We start from the raw sequence: 21,042 nt of genomic DNA, 5'->3' as shown, positions 1-21,042 counted from the left end.
TGTGGATGCTACAAGGCTCTGTGAACAACGCCTTGGGTTGGGAAAGAGGCTATCCACAAGGACACCTCCCTATATGAAGACCTGTGCGAGAAAGTTCTTCCACATTGAGTGCCAGCAAAAAGTTTACTTTCCCTGAGGAACTGGGACACTTGTTCTTTATGCACAAAACAAATCATGTCACAGTTTTTAAAAAAAAGATTTTGTTTTTGTGCACGCAAGAGAGACAGAGAGAGTACATGGAGGGGGGCCCGGGAGGGAGAGAGGGAGAAGCAGACTCCCCACTGGAGCAGGGAGCCTGATTCTGGACTCATCCCAGGATCCCAAGATCATGACCAGAGCTGAAGGCAGACATTTAACCAACTGAGCCACCCAGGCATCCATCCCATGTAGCAAATTTTATTCCCTTTTTTGTAAGGCTCCCAAGAGCTCAAAGTCACAATTCAGGCACAACTTTGGCAGTGATCCAGAACTCGATGCCTTTCCCCCCAGGTTTAAAACCCTGCTTGAACTTTGAAATACCTAGCTGGCTAGTTTATTCTGTTTAAAAAGCTGACTCCAGTTCCCCCTAAAAGCTGACTCCAGTCCTTTGTGCAAAAGGTGGATATAAAGAGACAAATTTTTTAAAAAAAATTTTTATTTAAGACAGAAAAAGAGAACAAGTGTGTGGGGAGGGAGCAGAGGGAAGGCAGGCTCCGGACTGAGCGGGGAGGCTCCCCCGAGAGAGACCCCAGCCTCAGTCCGATTGCAGGACGGACCTCGAGCAGGACCTGCGGGGATGGCAGCTGCTTAACCCACGGAGCCACCCAGGCGCCCCCAAAGATAAATTAAACACACACACACACACACACACACACACACACACACAAAACAACAACAAAAAAGACAGTAGTAGCAGAGCAGGACCCGGAAGACCCGGCCCGCGCCTCCCCATCGCGCAGCTCCGGCTCGGGGGCGGGGGGCGGCGGGCGGCGGGCGGCGGGCCGGGGGCGGGGGCGGCCGGAGCTGACGCGGCTGCGAGCGTCCCCAGCGGGCTCGGCTCCCGGGAGCGACGCGGGGCCCGTAATTGGAGCTCGCGCGTCACCGCCCAGTGAGCTCAGACTGCGGACGCCCGCGCCCCGGCGGAAGGGGGAGGAGGGGAACAGGGAGGAGGGGGAGGGGAAGAGGAAGGTTGGAGGAGGGGGAGGGGAAGAGGAGAGGGGGAGAAGGGGGAGGGGAGGCGGCGGGCGGAGGACGGGAGCGGGCACCGGCCAGGCCGCAGTTCCGGACCCCACCCCAGACCCAGCATAGGGGGCCGCGAGGCTCTCGGGCCCTGTCCCCTAGCCCCCACCACACACACCGATCGTCCCTGGGCACCTGATTCCCACGGTGGCCGAGTGACCCGCCCCACTCAGCTCCTGGCCTCACCCGGCTCCCAGCCCTGAGGCCCTTTCAGCGCCAAGTGCCAGGCCCGGTGCCAGGGGCGTTCGCACAGGCTTTGGTTCTGGGCCTCGGGGAGGCCCGAAAGGAAGTGGGGCCGAGAGGGGAGCTGGCAGGCGTTCCTAGAGAGGCTTTCCCGAAGGGACTGCTCTGGGGCTGGGCCCAGGGTGGGGCTGGGTGCCGGGAACAGTGGGTGCAAAGGCACGGGGGAGTCCGAGCGCCCGGGTCGGAACTGGCAGGGGATGTGCGCAGGGCAGAAGTGAGAACCGGGCGGAGAGGGCACTGGCTGGGGCGAGAAGGGGTTTGCCGGTAGGCGGGATGGACTGGCGAGCGGGCCGGGAAGGCCGCGGGCTGGTGTGAGGATGGGAAGGGGGCAGAGTGGGGCGCGGGACCATGCGGGAGATGCCAGCCCCAGCTAAGGCAGAGCAAGGGCTTGAACGCCGTTTGGCAGTGGGCGGGAGGACAGAAAGTAAAAACAACCTTTCGGGCGACCCATGTTCCCCCATCTCCACCTCTTGGGTACATAATCGTAGGTCTTTCCAATAGTGCTCCTCCCAACAGTGCTCCTCCCGGAATGCTGCCCCCATCCTCTCTCCCAACCTGGGACACTCTTCTCCCTGTCACTCCTGACGACCCAGCCCCCATCCGTCCAGCTATGAGCGGCATGGTGCGAGGACCCCAGGCTGCTCCTTCTAGAGCCACTTTCGGCCCTAGATCCCCCTTCCCTGCCTTGGAACCCCCCCCCCCCGTGTCCCAATCTGTAAGGCCAGGACAGAGACCCTGGGAAGGGGAGAAGCGGGACTGAGAGCCCTGCCCATCCTCCAGAGGCTGCTGGGCCCTGAGCGAAGATCGAAGATCGCAGGGTGACCGGGCTCCGACCCCGGTGCCCCACACAGATCTTCCGGTGTGACTCAGTCACCGCAGCGCCTCACGTGACTCTTCTGGTAAACAAACGCTCGGGGCTTCTGGGAGTCCCTGGGCTGGGCGGGGTCATGCCGTGGGCCCCAGGCTGCGTCTCAGCAGCGAGGTCCCCTGGTACCGAGGAGCCCTGCCGGAAGGAACTCCGGGGTCTGTGTGGGCCTCTGCCTTGGAGAAGAGCTTTTCCTCCTGGTTGGGCTCAGTCTGGTCTGTTAAAAGCGCCTTCTCCAGTATTGTAGCCCCGAATCCAAAAAGGCACAGAAACGGGATCTGGGCTGGGATGCAGGGCTGAAAGGGCGCTGGAGAGCACCCTGGGTCCCCAGGAAAGGAGACAGTGAGGCAGGGCCTCTGTCCCTGCTTCCTCAGCCTGATGCCCTCCCCCGCTTCCAAGGAGGGCCTCCACTCCTGCCTAGGCTGTCTTGTCTACTTCCCCTTCTGCTCACCCACAGTCCCCACAGGGCCACCTCCCCAGGACCGGGGCTCTCCTGGTTCTTTCCTTGGGGTATCCCCTCCCGTCTCCCCTGAGCCCCAGATCATTTGCCTTTAGGAAACTTCTGAAAACCAGTCTTGGGTCCAGACCCACCCTTGGCCTTCCTGAATAAACTCAGGCTTCTGTGGTTACAACAGGCCCTTCGGGACTTGGCTGCCTCTCCCCTGCTCCGGCTCCTCCTGGGGCTCCTGGGCTCGCCTGTCACCCCTTCCCCAATCACAGGAGTCTCCTTTGTCCTTAGATCCCAGTTCAGCCCTGCAGCCTCCCTGAAGACATGGGTGTAAGGGTCCTGCCCTAGGGCTCCCTGACCTGAGGAACAGCCTACTCATTCCTGCTCCCTGGGGCCCCCCTCAGGCCTCAAGACAAGGGTGCTGGTGGCACCAGGCCCGGGGACTGCGTCCTCAGAGTTCAGAGTTCAGATCAGTCCGCTTTCCACCCAGCTCAGATTGCTAACTGGGAAAGGTCTGGATCCTCAAAGAAAATTCAGAGAAGGGGTCAAGTAACACACTCCTCTGTTAAAAAGTAATTATTCAGGGCGCCTGGGTGGCTCAGTGGGTTAAGCCTCTGCCTTTGGCTCAGGTCATGATCTCAGGGTCCTGGGATTGAGCCCCGCATCAGGCTCTCTGCTCAGGGAGTCTGCTTCTCCCTCTCCCACTCCCCGTGCTTGTGTTCCCTCTCTTGCCATCTCTCTGTCAAAAAATCTTTTTTAAAAAGACTTTATTTATTTATTTGACACAGAGACAGAGATTACAAGTAGGCAGTGCTGCTGCCCCTCGGAACAATTTGTTACTCAAACTGTAACCCTTGGAGGATTTTTACTAGTTGCCAAGCACATTTAGATATGGCCTTAAGAAATACATGTACTGGCAACAGGTCTTTGGGGAGGAGGACGATGTACGACCGAGAAGCTGGGCAGCTGGGGATGCCCGGCTCGCTCAGGGCGGAATGTCTCCCCTTCACCGAAGCCCGGCAGCCGGGAACGCCTGGGCCGCCCAGGGCCGAAGGCCGCCTGCTTCAGGGAAGGGAACGGCCGGTCAGCTCAGGGTGGAACGGAAACTCCTGCTTCCCTTTTTAGCTGTCGCTCCTTTCGCTTCCCAGAAGTGCTCGTTGTTAAGAGTCCTTTGAATGTGCTTGGTTACCTAGAGACCTTACCTCCTTCTTGCTGGCCTGCAAGACGTGACTAACTAACCAACGTGTGACCTTCATCAGTCCTTCTGTTGGCTATTGTTTTCTATCCAATAAAAGTGAGACTGTGGAGTTGCTCGCGGCGGCAGCAGTCCTTTTCGACTGTTGTCCCCTGCGCCCAGTCTTTGGCAGCTGACTTGTTTGTGCCTAATTCTTCTCTCATCGCGGACTGGAAGCGGCAGGCAGAGAGGCAGGCAGAGCGCGGGAAGCAGGTTCCCTGCTGAGCACAGAGCCCAATGGCGGGCTCCATCTTAAGACCCTGAGACCATGATCTGAGCCAAAGGCAGAGGCTTAACCCACTGAGCCACCCAGGCGCCCCTAAAGTCTTTTTTAAAAAGTTACTCAGAATTGGAAATAAGGCAAAAGGACGACTGCCAATATTAATTCGATAACGAGTAGATGGATAGGATCTAAGTAGTTTCTGTCAGGTAGACGAGCTGGAGGTCGTGGTTTTATTACCGTGTAGGTCATTAACCACTGGTATGAGCTCAGCAGTCGCACCGGGACACTTTTTTTTTTTTAATAAAGATTTTTATTTATTTATTTGATAGACAGAGAGAGATCACAAGTAGGCAGAGAGGCAGGCAGAGAGAGAGGGGGAAAGCAGGCTCCCCGCTGAGCAGAGAGCCCGATGCGGGACTCGATCCCAGGACCCTGAGATCATGACCTGAGCTGAAGGCAGAGGCTTAAACCACTGAGCCACCCAGGCGCCCCCAGGACACTTTTTTTTTTTTTTTTTAAGGCCTCTAAATACTTAGGTCCCTCCAGTTCTCTTTGAACTCGCTCTTCCTCCTTGCGGCTACCCTCCTTGAGGCATTATGTGGTCTCCGACTCATACTCTATAATAAGAAGGGTCATGCCTTTAGCTTTGGAAATTGTATACTGTGACGCTTTTGGAGTTTGTCCCATCAGGATGTCCAACCTGACTCGGTGGTCAGAGCCAATTACACTTTGTGGCAGGAAGAATGTGTCACCTGGAACATCACCTTCCCCACCTCGGGCCTCCTGGCTCTACCCTATGACTTATGTATTTAGAAATATTAAGTACGTGGATACTTATAAAATGCGAGCAGTACTGTGAAAGTCCCTCGGACTATCACCTCCCATCCTAGGCCCGCCCTAAGGTTGACCACTGTTATTCGGCCATATATAAATAGAGATCAATGTTCAGATTATACATACTCTGTATGTCTATAGGCATACATGTATCTGCTAAACAGTGTGCATGTGTGTGTACAGCACTCACATATGTACGTAGACTTCATATATGTGTGGATACGCACATCTTCTATTTAACATATGTGCGTATATACCCATATAGAAATGTATTACCACTTCATAGTACGGGACTTCTTTTTCCCATAAAAGGTACTATCCTGGAGCTGTTTTGCAGCTTGCTTTTCCTCATTCAAAATTAGGACTGGAGATCGATTTTGGTACCTGAGACCTAACTTACTCTTTTTTAATTGCTCACATGGCAACACAAGCTATATAATACCTAGGAATAAATTTAAGAAACATGTGAGACTTTACATAGAAAGTTATTAAGGTTCCGTTATAAAAAAAATTAAAACAAAAGGCTGTAATATTTATAGGCCTGTAATATTTCCTACGTTCTATAAACAATGAGACGCATGCGGCAAGAAGTGAAAATACACACACGTGAACACCTCGGAGGCAGCAGCACTGTTTTTCCACGTGGCTTCTTACCCACTTTATTTTTTTTTTTTTAAAGATTTTATTTATTTATTTGACAGAGAGATTACAAGTAGGCAGAGAGAGAGACAGAGAGAGAGAGGAGGAAGCAGGCTCCCTGCTGAGCAGAGAGCCCGATGCGGGACTCGATCCCAAGACCCTGAGATCATGACCTGAGCCGAAGGCAGCGGCTTAACCCACTGAGCCACCCAGGCGCCCTTCTTACCCACTTTAAGCATGTCTCTGGAACTTGCTTTCGGGTTGGGTTAAGACGCCACCTCCAGAGAGTCCAGCGCATCCGTAAGTAGCTGGGCTGCGGCGGGCAAGCGAGGCTGAGCCACCAGGGTGCTCTGGGAACTTGCGTCAGGGACAGGGTCATGAGCACAGGGGTGGGCTTTAATTAGGGCCGGAAGGATGAGGTGGCAGAGGAGTTGGGCAGGTCCAGGCAGAGGACTTGGTCTGGAGGTGGGATGACATTTCTGCAGGTAGAACCCTGACCAGGGCGAGACTGAAGGCCCAGGAGGGGAGTGTGGGGCTGAGCGAGGCGGGGGCTGCATGGCCAACTTGGGGGGGGGGTGGGCACCGCCCGATCTGTGGCTCAGGTTCCTGCCCCTACAAACAGGAAGGGTCCAAGCTGGGAACTGTGAAGCTCCTGTGCCCAGCAGAGTGGGGCCCATAGAGAAGCATCTCTTCGCTGCAAAGACGGGAAGTCAGTCTGTGTCCAGAAAGGGACTTTCCAGATGCTGGAGCTGAGAATATGCCTGGTGCGGGAATGGAAGTCCTGGTGCCACAAACCCCGACCACAGGGGGCTTCTGCTCAGAGATGATGCTGGCAGCCACTAGAACTCAGTGGAAGCTGGGGAGGGAGATCTCCTCCTCAGTCTGTCTCATCTCATCAGTTGGCAAATGAATGCGTTCGTCCGGCGTCCTGAGTCCCATCAGGGCCTCCCCAAGAGCCCCTTGGAGGGACACACTCGCCCTGGGGAGCCAGCGCTGCTGGTGCAGGCAAGCAGTGTGGGGAGGGTGACACCGGCTCCCCGGAGTGAGGCAGGTCCTTCGGCCCTCAGCCTCTCTTCAGCCAGGCGGGCAGCAGAGTGCTTGGCAAGGGAGACGGAGAGAGCAGGGCCTGGCTCTAAGGCCCTCAGAGAAAGTAAAAGTAGCCCATCTAGAATTCGGATTTCCTACCCCTCAGAGTCAGGCCGGGTCTATGACTGGCCTTTCATTCCCCCTCAAGAATCGTACCCCGAACCCCCTTTATTCCTTGCCCAAAGTCGCCCAGCTACGGGATGTCAGCACTAGGGTGCTAGGCCAGGTCTAGGTCTAGCAGACCTCCTTCAGTTTCACCTGAAACTCCCACCCCACCTCGTAAGAACCTAAGTAAAAATACGTATTTACTGTATCGAGGAACTAAAGAACCCAGAGGCGGTCTCTGCTCCAGCATGGCTGGACCCGGTGTTCTCCGTGGCTCTGTCTTGAAGCTCTGCTTCCCTCCCGCACGCCTTCCTTCCCAGACAGGCCTTCTCACTCCACTTTGATAAAGTGGTGTATATTGTACATAAAAAACAGGAAATGCTTGTTAAACTATTTTCCCGAGTGTTTAAAAATTGCCAGTTCATGGGCACCTGGGGGTCTTAGTGGGTTGAGCCACTGCCTTTGGCTCAGGTCATGATCTCAGTCCTGGGATGGAGCCCAGCTTAGGGCTCCCTGCTCGGTGCGGCATCTGCTTCTCCTCCCTCTGCCGCTCTATGCTCACTGGTGCTCTCTATCACATAAAATCTTAGCTGAAAAAAACTGACAGGTGGGGCGCCTGCGTGGCTCAATGGGTTAAAGCCTCTGCCTTTGGCTTAGGTTGTGGTCTCGGAGTCCTGGGATCGAGCCCTGCATCAGGCTCTCTGCTCAGCGGGGAGCCTGCTTCCCCCTCTCTGTCTGCCTGGCTCTCTGCCTACTTGTGATCTCTGTCTGTCAAATAAATAAATAAAATCCTTAAAAAAAAACAAACAAACCTGACAGGTTACTGTGACCATGCTCATGCTACGGAAGGCCAGACTGCAAGAGACCAGGCAGTTTCCTGAGAGGTTCCAGAGCACTATTTCCACCCAAATACTAGATCTATCTGACCACCATGACAAAACAGTCAGACCTGGCCAAAATAAACGAAAGGGGGTCACAAGACGGACAGGTGCCAGGGAGTCTGGATGTTGAAGTTCAGTGTGAGTTTGGGAAACAGGTGATGTGCAGGGACTGAAGAGCGAGGGAAGGGGGAGCACGTTCCCTGCCCAACTCTGCACCGACTCAAAGATGAGGACAGTATGACTCACTCGATTCCCACCAGTGTGTGGCTAATGGAGGGGCCTTTTCTGCAGCTTGCTCTGTTCTATATGCCTCATTTTTTTAAAAGAGTCTATTTATTTATTTGATAGACAGAGAGAAAGAGGAAGCACACAAGCAGGGGGAGTGGCAGGCAGAGGGAGAGAGAGAAGCAGGGAGCCCGATGCGGAGCTCGATCCTAACACCCTGGAATCATGACCTGAGCCAAAGGCAGATGCTTGACCACTTAATCGACTGAGCCATCCAGGTGCCCCTGAATTGACCCCTTTATCATTATGAATGACCTCCTTCATCCCTGGCAATAATCTTTGCTTCGAAATCTAACTTGTCTGGTATTGACAGAGCCACTGCGACTTCTTTTTCTTTATTATTGTTAGCACAGTGTATCTTTTCCCATTCCTTTACCATTAACCTGTTTGCTTAAAAGTATGTTTCTTGGGATACCTGGGTGGCTCAGTCATTAAGCATCTGCCTTCAGCTCAGGTCATGATCCCAGGGTTCTGGGATCAAGCCCCACACTGGGATCCCTGCTCAGTGGGAAGCCTGCTTCTCCCTCTCCCACTCCTCCTGCTTGTGTTCCCTCTCTCACTGTCTCTCTCTGTGTAAAATAAATAAATAAATCGTAAAAAAAAATAAAAAAATAAAAGTATGTTTCTTAGAGGCAACATGTGGCTGGGTGTTGATTTCGTTATTGACCTGACAAGCTCTGACTCAGTTGTAGTGTTCAGATCATTTCATTTGATTATCAACATGGTTGATAGAATGTTGGTGCTTGGGGCGCCTGGGTGGCTCAGTGGGTTAAAGCCTCTGCTGTCAGCTCGGGTCAAGAGCCCGATGCAGGGCTCGATCTCAGGACTCTGAGACCATGACCCGAGCCAAAGGCAGAGGCTTTAACCCACTGAGCCACCGAGGCGACCCCCCCCTTTTTTTTTAAAGATTTTATTTATTTGACAGAAAGAGAGAGCACAATCAGAGGAAGCAATAGGCAGAGGGAGAGGGAGAAGCAGGCTCCCCACCAAGCAGGGATCCCAGTGTGGGACTCGATCCCAGGACGGTAGATTCATGACCTGAGCTGAAGGCAGATGCTTAACCAACTGTGCCACCCAGGTACCCCTTGAACTCCATTACTTTCCTTCTTCTTTAAAAAAAAAAATATATATATTATTTATTTGACAGAGAGAGACACAGTGAGAGAGGGAACACAAGCAGAGGGACTAGGAGAGGGAAAGCAGGCTTCCCGCTGAGTAGGGAGCCCAATGTGGGGCTCCATCCCAGTATGCTGGGATCATGACCTGAGCCGGAGGCCGACTGCCCCCCTGCAGCAGTGCTGCTACACCATGGTAACCTCTTGTTTTAGTGGCTCTGATCCTAGAACTCAGACTCCATTTAATACCCATGTATATAAAACAGAATGACTGAGTTGCCACCAAGTACAGTAGGAGAAGATTGAAGACAGACCAGCAGCTCCATTTTGGAGTTAGGAAAGAGGGGTCTGGCTGGAGGTAAAAATTTGGGAGTTAGCAGCATATTAATACTAATTTAAAGCCAGGAGACCAAGGGAATGTGCGCCAATGGAAGAAATATAGACGGTGGGGTGCCTGGGTGGCTCAGTCATTAAGCATCTCCCTTCTGCATCAGGCTCCCTGCTCATGATCCCTCTCTCACTATGTCTCTCTCCGTCAAATAAATAAAATCTTTTTTTTTTTTTTAATATTTTATTTATTTATTTTTCAGAGGGAGAGCGAGCACAGGCAGACAGCGTGGAAGGCAGAGTCAGAGGGAGAAGCAGGCTCCCTGCGGAGCAAGGAGCCCAATGTGGGACTCGATCCCAGGACGCTGGGATCATGACCTGAGCCGAAGGCAGCTGCTTAACCAACTGAGCCACCCAGGCGTCCCAAATAAATAAAATCTTTAAAATAAAAAAAAAATTTAAAAAGACAGAGAAATACAGACGGAGAAGCGTAGAACCCTGAGGAGCCTCAAAGTTCGGAATGTGGGAGGCCTACAAGGACCATAAGGGAGGCTAAGAGAGTGGCCAGCGTGCCGAGCGGACAGCAAAGGAAATGCCAGGGGAGGGAGACACGGACTGTGTCAGATTCTGTCATTAACTACCTTGAGACTGCGGTGCTGGGAAGGCCATCTACAGCTCCCAGTGCCCCCAGCTTAGACTGGCGCCCCTGGCTGTGCTGTGAACGCGCCATCACGAACATGCAGCCCAGGTGAGCCTTCCGGCTGACTTCAGCCTCGGCAGACACGGACTGTAACCGCGTGGCCCTTTCCCCGGGGCTTCTCGCAGCACAGCAGCTGACCTTCCTGGAGAAGTCATGAGAGGTGGGGATCCGCCAGCACCCCCCAAAGCCTCTAGATGACCGCAGGTACACCTGTCAACTGGAGTGCGACCTCCTAAAGAGACACTGAGCTGAAACCACCCAGGAAGCCCCTCCCAGATTCCTGACCTGAAGAAACCAGTGAGATAATAAATATTTGTTATGGGGCGCCTGGGTGGCTCAGGAGGTTAAGCTTCTGCCTTCGGCTCAGGTCATGATCTCAGGGTCCTGGAATTGAGCCCTGCATGGGGCTCCCTGCTCTGTGGGGAGCCTGCTTCCCCACCTCTCTCTGCTTGCCTCTTGGCCTACTTGTGATCTTTGTCAAATAAATAAATAAAATCTTTTAAAAATAAAAATAAAAAATTTTGTTATTTTAAGCCACTACACTTTGAGTTGACTTTAACACCATTAACAATAACTAATACATGTAGTAATAGCGTCATTTCATGGGTGAACAAGGTGAAGCTCACAGGGACAACGTGACCAGTTCAAGGTCACGGAATGAACAAAGGATAGAACTGGCCTGCATCAGAGTAGGATCTCGTACATGACATGTTGTTGACAAATACTTGTTGAATTGGCCCATTCTTTTTTTCTGTTATCGTTAGGTTACAGCTGAAGTACAATAGTGGTGAGTTAACAACCCATGATTATGCACATAATATCAGTCTATATGACTAATTAAGTGCTCTGGGTCCCAGACATCTTGCCTTTCCATTAAGTGACTTGCTAACCCAGGCTAACCCAGGCAAAGGCCTGAATATCAGGACATTTGTCCTCTTTGTCACCTGGAATCCCAACATGCTTATTTTGGGGGAAATCCCAAGAGACATCAGAAATAGAGCCTGTATCAGTCAGGGTACAATCAGAAGAAACCACGCAAGAATTTCAACAGTGATTTCATATAAAAATTACGAACTGTCTAGTAAGAATTCTAAAGAAGTACCAGATGTAAGCTCAGGAGCCCATGGAAGAGGCTCCCAACAGAAGGGCTGCCATCCAGACCGCACCGGACAGGACACAGTTCGGATCGACAGAAGACATACAAAATAAATACAGAGAAATTGCTGTAGTGCCACACTGGCAGAATTTGCTGGAAATCTCCCCTTTCAAGTACTGGGGAAAGCTGTTCATGGGGAAGTGTCTCAGCAGAAAAATTTCATTATAAAGCTCCCCTTAGGGGTAAACCAGGGGGAAATGCTGGCTCTGGGCCCTCCTGAGGGCTGGGCACTGCAGGAGTCTGGCAAACCAGGAAGGAAAATACCTTCCTTCTGCAACGTGTCTCCAGTGCCCTCCACTGACAAAGCTTCACATCATGCCTGTTGTCAAAGAGGAGATATTTAAAGGGCCCAGATTCATTTTAGAGAGCAGACAACGAAGAAGGAATTTGGAGCTGAGAAGCAGTAAATTGATAACTTGCACAACTTGTCTCAAATAGCATCCACAGAAATTCTATAGCTCAGGCATTTTGCTTAAGACAGCAATAGAGAGTTTTTTTCTGGCTTGAGGCACGTATGAAACAAAAACTAATTACGGTAACTAGCTCTGTAAGGAAGAAGTCTCAAACTAAAGTTGGGTAGCCAAATTAAGTTACAAAATCAAGCACAGTAGGCTAGGTATATGAAAAATCAAATGCCAATGGGAAAAAAAAACCCAAAATTTTTTTAACTGAACCACAGTGCAAGCATAACATACAACATTTATAATACTGGATTTTCAAAGATAAAATTTTTTTTTAAAAGATTTTATTTATCAGAGAGAGAGAGGGGGAGAGAGCGAGCACAGGCAGACCGAATGGCAGGCAGAGGCAGAGGGAGAAGCAGGCTCCCTGCTGAGCAAGGAGCCCGATGTGGGACTCGATCCCAGGATGCTGGGATCATGACCTGAGCCGAAGGCAGCTGCTTAACCAACTGAGCCACCCAGGCGTCCCTCAAAGATAAAATTTTAAAATACGCATTGAAAAACAGAAATCTTTAATTACTAAATTTTTTTGTTCATAATCTGTTATTCCTTTAACTTGGAACCAGAAAACTGACATCTTTTTTTCTGCACCAAGACGTCAATGTCTGGTCTTATAGTTTGAGTTGCAATGTGTAGAAATGAATGTAATCTTATATCCTTTATTTTTTTTTAAGATTTTATTTATTTATTTGAGAGAGAGAGAGAATGAGAGAGAGAGAGCATGAGAAGTGGGAGGGTCAGAGGGAGCAGCAGACACCCTGCAGAGCAGGGAGCCCGATGTAGGACTCGATCCTGGGACTCCAGAATCATTTCCTGAGATGAAGGCAGTCGCCTAACCAACTGAGCCACCCCATAATCTTGTATCCTTTAACTAGGAGCAGAAATTTAGTTTTACTCAATTTGTTAACAGGAAACAGCTCTTCACAGACATAGGTACTTCCAAACGTGGACAGAATCTTTGCACAAAAGTTTCTGTATCTGGGGTAACTCCTACTGAGGTATTTGTAGAATTCTGGTGTTCCAATGTCATCATATTTAGTTTCTAATACCGTATTACACTGCAGTTCAATAACTTCTGTTTGTAACTTTTCATTAACACTGTCAGTGTTAACTGAGAGAGGTGGGCTGAACTTTATGAGCTCATTTTCAGAATGTCTGAAATCAAAGAACCTTTCTTGGAATTCAATCTTCAGCTCCGCGATTTTGGGGATGTAGCTTAAGCCATTGCTTTCATTTCTTGAAACTGATCTCCGTGTAGGAAAGTGAGCCAGATTATTCACAGCCCAATGAGTTTCCCAAAGACTCAGATTTTGCTAGGAGAGAGCAAACTGAATCATACATTTGGGTCCCCAAGTGGGGACGTCTTTGCAGAGAAATAGTCAAAGTGTTTAGATGTTTGTAATGTCAACCAAAAAGGCCAGGTCTCTGATCCAATCTGCCCTGGTGAGCTAGGGAAGGGGTTTGCCCTTGGAAGGCATGAACAAATCTCTAATTAAGTCAAGAGATCTCTTCCGTACTGTGCCACGACTAAGCCACCCTACCTTTGTATCGTAAAGGAGATTACCATATTGTGCTCTAGTTCCTCCAGCAAACCATCTGCAGCTGGAGCCATGGTGCAACCCGACTCACTGTGTTACTCACTACATCCATGACATGCTTTAGTTTTAACTTTTTTTTTTTTTTTTTTTTTTTATTTATTTCTTTGACAGATTACAAGTAGTCAGAGGCAGGCAGAGGGGTGGGGAAGCAGGCTCCCTGCTGAGCAGAGAGCCCAATGTGGGGCTCGATCCCAAGGGCCCTGAGATCATAACCTGAGCTGAAGGCAGAGGTTTTAACCCACTGAGCCACCCAGGCGCCCCTAGTTTTAACTTTTTAGTACAAAACAATTCCTGGTGAATAATGCAGTACAAAGATTTAAGTTCTGCATCCTTGAAAAGCATTTTGACCTTGGCTCTAAGTTTTGTGACAAGCCCAGTGTTATCACAGACCACCGCAGGAGCACCATTTGTGGTCCCACTTACCAGTTTGGACCAGTCAACATTAAACTTTTCATGACTTCTCTCAACATACCCAAATAAGTCATTTTCAGATGTTGGGTCTATCACGGGCACCATGTCCAAAAGTTCTTCAGTGATGTCCAAATTCTCATCAACGCCCCGGATAAATATAATTAACTGGCTTGTATTATTTACATCTGTGCTCTCATCCACTGCAATGAAAATGTCACAAATGATTTCATTTTTTCTCGCAACTTGTCCTCTATGTTGTTCACCATATCTTTTACTCGCTGAGCAGCACGTTTCCAGTTAGACTTATGTTTGCAAATGCTTGTTTCTGCTCTGGAAACATGATTTCTGCAGCATTCAATAGTCACGGTCTTTTATAAACTCACCATCTGTGAAAGGTTTCAATGTCCGGGCAATTTTTTTCACTTATGACATAACTGCATTTCACAGCGGCATCGCTTATTTGATTTGCCTTTGATGATAAATGCGGAAGAAAGCTTAGTCCTTTTTTTTTTTTTTAAGATTTTATTTATTTATTTGACAGAGATCACCAGTAGGCAGAGAGGCAGGCAGAGGTATGAGGAAGCAGGCTCTCCGCTGAGCAGAAGCCCAATGCAGGGCTCCCTGCCAGAACCCTGGGATCATGACCTGAGCGGACGGCAGAGGCTTTAACCCACTGAGCCATCCAGGTGCCTCAAGCTAAGTCCTCTTTTTTTTAGTTCATTACGTTTTTCATCATGCATATTTTCTGTTTACCAGTCAAAATTCTTACTATGGTTTGTTTCATAACAAACCATAACAAACCATGTATTCTTTTGATACAGACAAAGTCTAGTTATGTATTAAACATATAGGGCTATTCTTTTTATTTTTTTAAGATTTTATTTATTTATTTGTCAGAGAGAGAGCGCGCACACATAAGCAGGCAGAGGCAGAGAGAGAAGCAAGCTCCCTGCGGGGCAAGGAGCCCGAAGTGGGACTCAATCCCAGGACCCTGGGATCATGGCCTGAGCTGAAGGCAGCGGCTTAACCGACTGAGTCACCCAGATGTCCCAATATAGGGCTATTCCTAACTTCCACAAAGAAATATGCTCTTTCTGATTTTTCTTGAAACATGCGATGCTCTCAATTCATCTTATGTTTTCCCACTTTTTTTTTTTTAAAGCATTTTATTTGACAGAGAGAGAGAGGTCACAAGTAGGCAGAGAGGCAGGCAGAGAGAGAGGGGGAAGCAGGCTCCCCGCCCAGCAGAGAGCCGGATGTGGGGCTCGATCCCAGGCCCCTGAGACCACGACCTCAGCTGAAGGCAGAGGCTTAACCCACTGAGCCACCCAGGCGCCTGTTTTCCCACTTTTGACAGAGATACAGGTATATAAAGAGAGTTCATGTTCCTTAACTATAAGAGAAACAACAGCACAAGCCTGATGATAAATGGTAACTGACACTGGTTTTGAGGAGTGGAGGAGGGAAGAGTGGAAACTGTAGCAAATAGTAAAGCCTTCCAAAGGGAGCAGCCACTACTCAGTTGGTGTGGACTGTTGGTATGTGGCAACACAGGCCCACTGTGACCAGAGCTTCCCATTTTTTTTTTTTTAAGATTTTATTTATTTATTTGTCAGAGAGAGAGAGGAGCGAGAGTGAGCACAAGCAGACAGAGTGGTAGGCAGAGGGAGAAGCAGGCTCCCGGCTGAGCAAGGAGCCCGATGCGGGACTCGATTCCAGGACGCTGGGATCATGATCTGAGCCGAAGGCAGCCGCTTAACCAGCTGAGCCACCCAGGCGTCGCCAGAGCTTCCCAATTTTTGAAGCAAAGCCAGATATTGTATTTTCACACAAAATCAGCTGACTTCTAGATATTGTAAATTAAAGCAAAAACCGTTAGACATGCTAAAAGCAAAGTAGGTCTAAGGAGCGTAAACAGCCCCGGAGGCACCAGTCTGGCCTCTGCAGCCCCACTCACCTCCTAGCCCGCGGCCAACCACTTCCAGGGTCGCCAGGGCTTCTACCCCACAAGCACCCAGAGTGGCTTCATCCTGCGGGGGTGAACCTGCCAGAAGCACGACTTTATCTTTGGTGGTGTGGTCCTCCAGGGAGGCGACATGGGCTTACGGAAGAAGGGGAGAGTCAAGAACGTTCTCTGAGGAAGTCACGGGAAGCCAGGCAAAGGGCACATGGGTTGCGGAAGCTCAGGGATACACTATGACCTTGATGCGAGCAACTGCCTCCAGGCCGGTCACTTCAAGAGTGTGCAGCTCCCGCGCACGCACAAATCGCTGGATGTCAGTGCCTTGAAGGCAGAGAAGAGTGAAGTCAGCAGCTGCGAGACTCAGGGAGAGGTGTGTGGGGGCCCAGGACAGTTAGTGGGCCCGGAGAACACTTGCGGGCGGGACAGCATCCCAGGGGAACGGTGGGGCGGAGCTAACCAGAGCCCACAGTGGGGACACGCACGGGGAGGGGGATTACACCTCGCCCGAGCCCAGGCCCTGCTCTCCGGTCCCCCTGAGCCCTGCCGCCCTCCGTCCCTCAGGAATCCTGTTTCCGTTCCACCGGGATCTTACCTGGGACACAGCCTCGCGCCGCCGTCACCGTGGAAACGGAATCCAGAAGCTACAGACCAGAGGCGCGAACACACCCGCCACTGGGGGCGCATTTGCGTCACTGCTCCGCGCCTCCTCGCGCCTTCCGCGGAGGCCTCGCCCCCTCTCTCTTCGCCACGCCCCTGCGCGGTCCGCGCAGGCGCGGGCCCCTCCTGGGTGAGCCCAAGTTCTCGGAGGCGGTAGGCAAGATGGCGGCGTGCTTGCTGAGACCGGTTTCGTGGAGCTGGATAGCCGGTTTCCTTGCACCCTCTGGGACGCGGCAGATGATGGGATCCGCTGAGTCTGACACGGAGACGAAAGTCCAGATATTTGTTGGGACCTCGGAGCAATGAGGCCCCCGCTAGAACTTGCATTTTCTCATTCGAGATGGACATCTGTTTAAGCACAGACAGGGCTCGTTAGGATGCAGAGGAGGTGGTAAAGAATGCGCAAGTCAGGGTCGCCGGGCTGGCTCAGTCAGACGAGACTGCAACTCTAAAAGGTGCAGAAGGGGAACCGTAGGACCGAGGGGCCTCAGGTGTGGCCAGGATGTAGAGGTCCCAACCAGGGATGAGGAGGCTGGGAGTTCCTAAGTGGCCTCAACTGAAAGGAGCTACATGTTCAGTTGGCCTCCCTCTTTTCACCTGGACTAGGAGCAAGGGGGACACTGAATGGAGCTGCCCGGGAACTGTGGGTCCCAGAACCTCAGACCTTCAGCCCACCCTGAGTTGGCAGGGCCTTCGGTTGTAACCCTCAGGCCTCACCCAGCACTGGGGGGTTGTGTTGGAGAGAAATACTCAGAGAGCATTAAGGCAGAATAGTTTTGCCCTAGATCATAGGGAAAAAAATCTAGGTCTGAGTCCCAACTCAGAATTTACCCTTGGGGCTTGACTCTTCTGTAAAGTTGGGTAATAGTAATCACTGTCTTGCAGGATTGTAGGAAATAATGTAGGACTCTCCCTTAGCATGGTGTTGAGTATGTCTGCATAAAACCAAAATCAGGGAAACTATTTTTTTTTTTTTTAAGATTTTTAAAACAATTTATATACTTGACAGAGTTAGGGAACACAAGCAGGGTCTTGGGGTGGGAGAGGGAGAAGCAGGCTTCCTGCTGAGCAGGGAGCCCAGTGCGGGCCTGGATCCCAGAACCTTGGGGTCATGGCCTGAGCTGAAGGTAGATGCTTAACAACTGGGCCACCCAGGTGCCCCAAGATAGACTTTTAAATATTGAAAACTTCTGGGGGCACACGGTGGATCAAATGGTTAAGTGTCTGCATTTGCCTAAGGTCCTGATCTCAGAGTCCTGGGGTTGGGCTCAATGGGGAGTTTGCTTTTCCCTCTCCCTCTGACCCTCCCCCTGCCTCTCCTGCTGGTTGTATGCATTCTTTGTCTCTCTCTCAAATGAATAAAAATCTTAAGAAACCCAAAACCTACTGAGCTTATTTAAAAAAAATACTGAAAACTTCTGATCTTGAGCTGGTATAATGGTTCAGACTTTGGAACCAGGTTGAATTTAGATCCCAGCTCTATGGTTTACAATCTATGCCCATGGGCAAATCACATGAACTTTACCTCTGAGAATAGGAGTAGTAGAACCTACTCACGTGAGAATTGAGTAAGTCAATATATCTGTAAAGCATTTAGAACAATGTCTGGCACAGAATCAGCAAAACAAATTATTGTTGATAAATAAAATAGATACACCATGCTGAGTTAGACTTGTGAGCTAAACATTTTTTCATAACTCTTCAGACAACTCACTGGAGCCTCACAGATGGAAGCAGACACATCAGAGGCCAGCCCTTCTCCAGCCTTGTAACCCACTAGTCTAGACTCCTGACCTTTGCTTCTGCTTTGCTGCTCATCTAGAATGTTCTTTCATCTGTTGAGTTTCTGCCCATCCTTGGAAACCAGTGGCTGAGAGGAAGGTGGTTGTTTCTTCGCTTCAGACACAGAACCTGGGGCTGCCTCGTCACCCTACCTTGGTGGAGTCTGTGGCCGAGTGCTAGTTTGTGGAGCTCCAGCTACCCCCAAGCTCCAGCTACGCCCCAAAGCATCCCAAAGCCCCCAAAGCGTGCCCGATGTTTTATCTTGAGCGGCTGGCACCTCTACCCACCTTAACCCTGTGGTTTGCCTGCTGGAAACAGGATCTGTGGGGACATTCCCAAAGGCTGGCATCTGCCTCAGGTCCTCAGGAGTGGCCAGCAGTTGAGCCTGTTAGGGTATGGCGTCGACCACCTCTCAATTAGACAGAGAACACTCTCGATAATGCAAGTCACACAGCGAGGTTTATTTCCAGCTAGCTGGGGTCCAAGTATCTGCCCGGCGCAGCGAGTTTCAACAAGGACCCCGAGCACTCAAAGCCAAGGGTTTATATAGCATTTTCAAGACACTTTTTCATAGCTACATACATATCTTGTGCCCCACTTTGACAGTTTAACTTTAACCCTTTGCCACCCCGGCGTCACCCTGGAGCCATCCTGGTGGTTAAGTGAGATTTAGGTTTAGAGGAAATTTAAACTTTATTTACATTTCCTTGGCCTCAGCCACCTTCAGTTTTGTGGTGGGGAGGGCGACCTTAGGCCTTGAGGAACTGAGCCATCTGTCTCTGGAAATTGGGCCAGTGAAGAGATAGCCTTTTTGTTGTAAATCACCGGGACATTTGCAAACCAGGGGAGATTCCTATCTTGCAGGATTGTGATCTCTGCAAGTTAAGTTAACATCTGGTTGCTGCAGCGCCTGCCTAACCACCCTGGTGGTATATGATTAAGTTGTTTTTTCAGGTTTTAGCTACTTTCTCTTATCTCAAGTTATGTGTGCTGTGAGGGCTGGTTAGGGACGCTCAGTAAAATGGCTTCCGGGCCTTCAGGATGGCCATTCTTATGCTAACCCACTCTTACCTTGCAAGGTGCCATCTTGCCTTGCCAAGATGGCTGTACTTCTGTCAGGGCTAGACTCGAGGGCCTTGACAGGCCTTGTTCTTCTTGGCCTCCACACCTGGAGCTGGTTTCCGGGACTGGTTTTTAAGTCCCCTGGGGGAAGGGAAGCAGGGACAGTTTAAGGGTTAAACAAAAAGTTATTGTTTAACCTCAATGGAAGCCTCTGGCTAAAATAAAAATATAAAATCCTTATAAGCTCTCTGTCTCGTGCCCAGGCAAACACTGTTGGTGCCTTACAGGGCTTTCCCAGATGGGATTAAATGAAGGAGAGAGAAGACTCACGTGCTTGGATTCCCCCAGCAGGCCTGTGTTCGGGGCATAGCATCCCTGTCTCATCCCTCCTTTTGGTTTCTTTCTTTCCTTTTTGAATTAATTAATTAACTAATTAATTTAATACAGAGAGAGATTGGTCACAAACAGGCAGAAGCAGGCAGGGGGCGGGGCGCAGGCTCCCTGCTGAGCAGAGAGCCCGATGTGGGGCTCGATCCCAGGACCCTGGGATCATGAACTGAGCCTAAGGCAGAGGCTTTAACCCACTGAGTCACCCAGGCGCCCCTTTCTTTCCTTTTTTTTTAGTAAGTTTAAGATTTTATTTATTTGAGAGAGAGCACAAGCAGGGGAAGCAGCAAATGGAGAGGGAGAAGCAGGATCCCTGCTGAGCAGGAAGCCTGATGCAGAGCTTGGGGCTTGATCCCAGGATCCTGAGATCATGACCCAAGCCAAAGGCAGTCATTTAACCAGCTGAGCCACCTGGGGACCCTCCTTGTGGTTTGTTTGTTTTTTAAAGATTTTATTTATGTATTTGTCAGAGAGAAAGAGAGAGAGAGTACAGGCAGGCAGAGTGGCAGACAGAGGCAGAGGGAGAAGCAGGCTCCCTGCGGAGCAAGGAGCCCGATGCAAGACTTGATCCCAGGACGCCAGGATCATGACCTGAGCCGAAGGCAGCCGCTCAACTGACTGAGCCACCCAGTCTTCCCCCTCCTTGTGGTTTCTAATTCAAGAACATGTGGCATAATGAGAACACAGGATTAGGAGGCAGTGGATCTGGGTTTGATTTTGGCCTTGCCATATACACGGCTGGTGCTGCCCAGCTTCTCCCAACCTCGGTTTCTATGAAATGGAGATAATACTACATCTGACCTCCAAGGGCTATTAGTGATGAGGGAGCAGGAGGCTGGCTGAGGATGGAGCAGGGGCTGGTCCCTTGCACCCCGTCTCCACCCACTCCTCTTGGTAATATGTGTGACATTCCACAGGCACCCCTGACTGTCCTAAAAGAAAAACAAATAGTTAACTTGCAGAGATCACAGTCCTGCAAGGCAGGAGTCTCTCTTGGTTTACAAATGTCCTTGAGATTTACAACAAAGAAGTTGCCTTATCAATAGCCCAATTTCCAAAGATACATAACTCAGTTCCTCAAGCCCTAAGGTCACCCTCCCCTCCATAAAAAACCGAAGGAGGCGGAGGTAGAAAGAAAAGTAAATAAAGTTAAATTTCTTCTAAACCTAAATCTCACTAACATGGACGTTTGATAGCAGGAATGTAACATTCCACCAGGAGACTCCCAATTGTCTTTATGTTAGTGCCTCATTAGAGGGAAAGTGGCCTTGGCTTGATAGTAACCAGGCCTTCCATATCCTGACAGTCATCTTTACCCCAATAGCCCTTCTGAACAACCCTTTGTCCTCACCTACCCAACTC

At 50.4% G+C, this 21,042-nt stretch overlaps 2 long non-coding RNA genes across 3 annotated transcripts; both read right to left on the bottom strand.

The window, feature by feature from the left end:
- Window positions 1-438: 438 nt before the first annotated feature.
- Window positions 439-3,391, bottom strand: LOC123387372. The gene is made up of 2 exons (XR_006601842.1): window positions 1,337-3,391; window positions 439-767 (listed from the first exon to the last, which is right to left on the bottom strand). It is a non-coding gene; the product is annotated as an uncharacterized LOC123387372 (long non-coding RNA).
- A 12,580-nt stretch (window positions 3,392-15,971) lies between these two features.
- Window positions 15,972-19,835, bottom strand: LOC123387371. 2 transcript variants are annotated; one of them, XR_006601840.1, is made up of 4 exons: window positions 19,303-19,835; window positions 18,519-18,616; window positions 16,385-16,797; window positions 15,972-16,113 (listed from the first exon to the last, which is right to left on the bottom strand). It is a non-coding gene; the product is annotated as an uncharacterized LOC123387371 (long non-coding RNA). The 2 variants fall into 2 exon arrangements; XR_006601839.1 differs by lacking the exon at window positions 19,303-19,835 and having other exon boundaries at window positions 18,519-18,734.
- Between the last annotated feature and the right edge of the window lie 1,207 nt (window positions 19,836-21,042).

The sequence above is a fragment of the Mustela putorius genome, unplaced genomic scaffold (assembly GCF_011764305.1).
Source record: "Mustela putorius furo isolate JIRA1106 unplaced genomic scaffold, ASM1176430v1.1 tig00000127_pilon_pilon_pilon, whole genome shotgun sequence".
In the NCBI taxonomy this organism is placed as follows: domain Eukaryota; kingdom Metazoa; phylum Chordata; class Mammalia; order Carnivora; family Mustelidae; genus Mustela; species Mustela putorius.
This window is presented reverse-complemented; position numbering and strand designations above follow the sequence as displayed.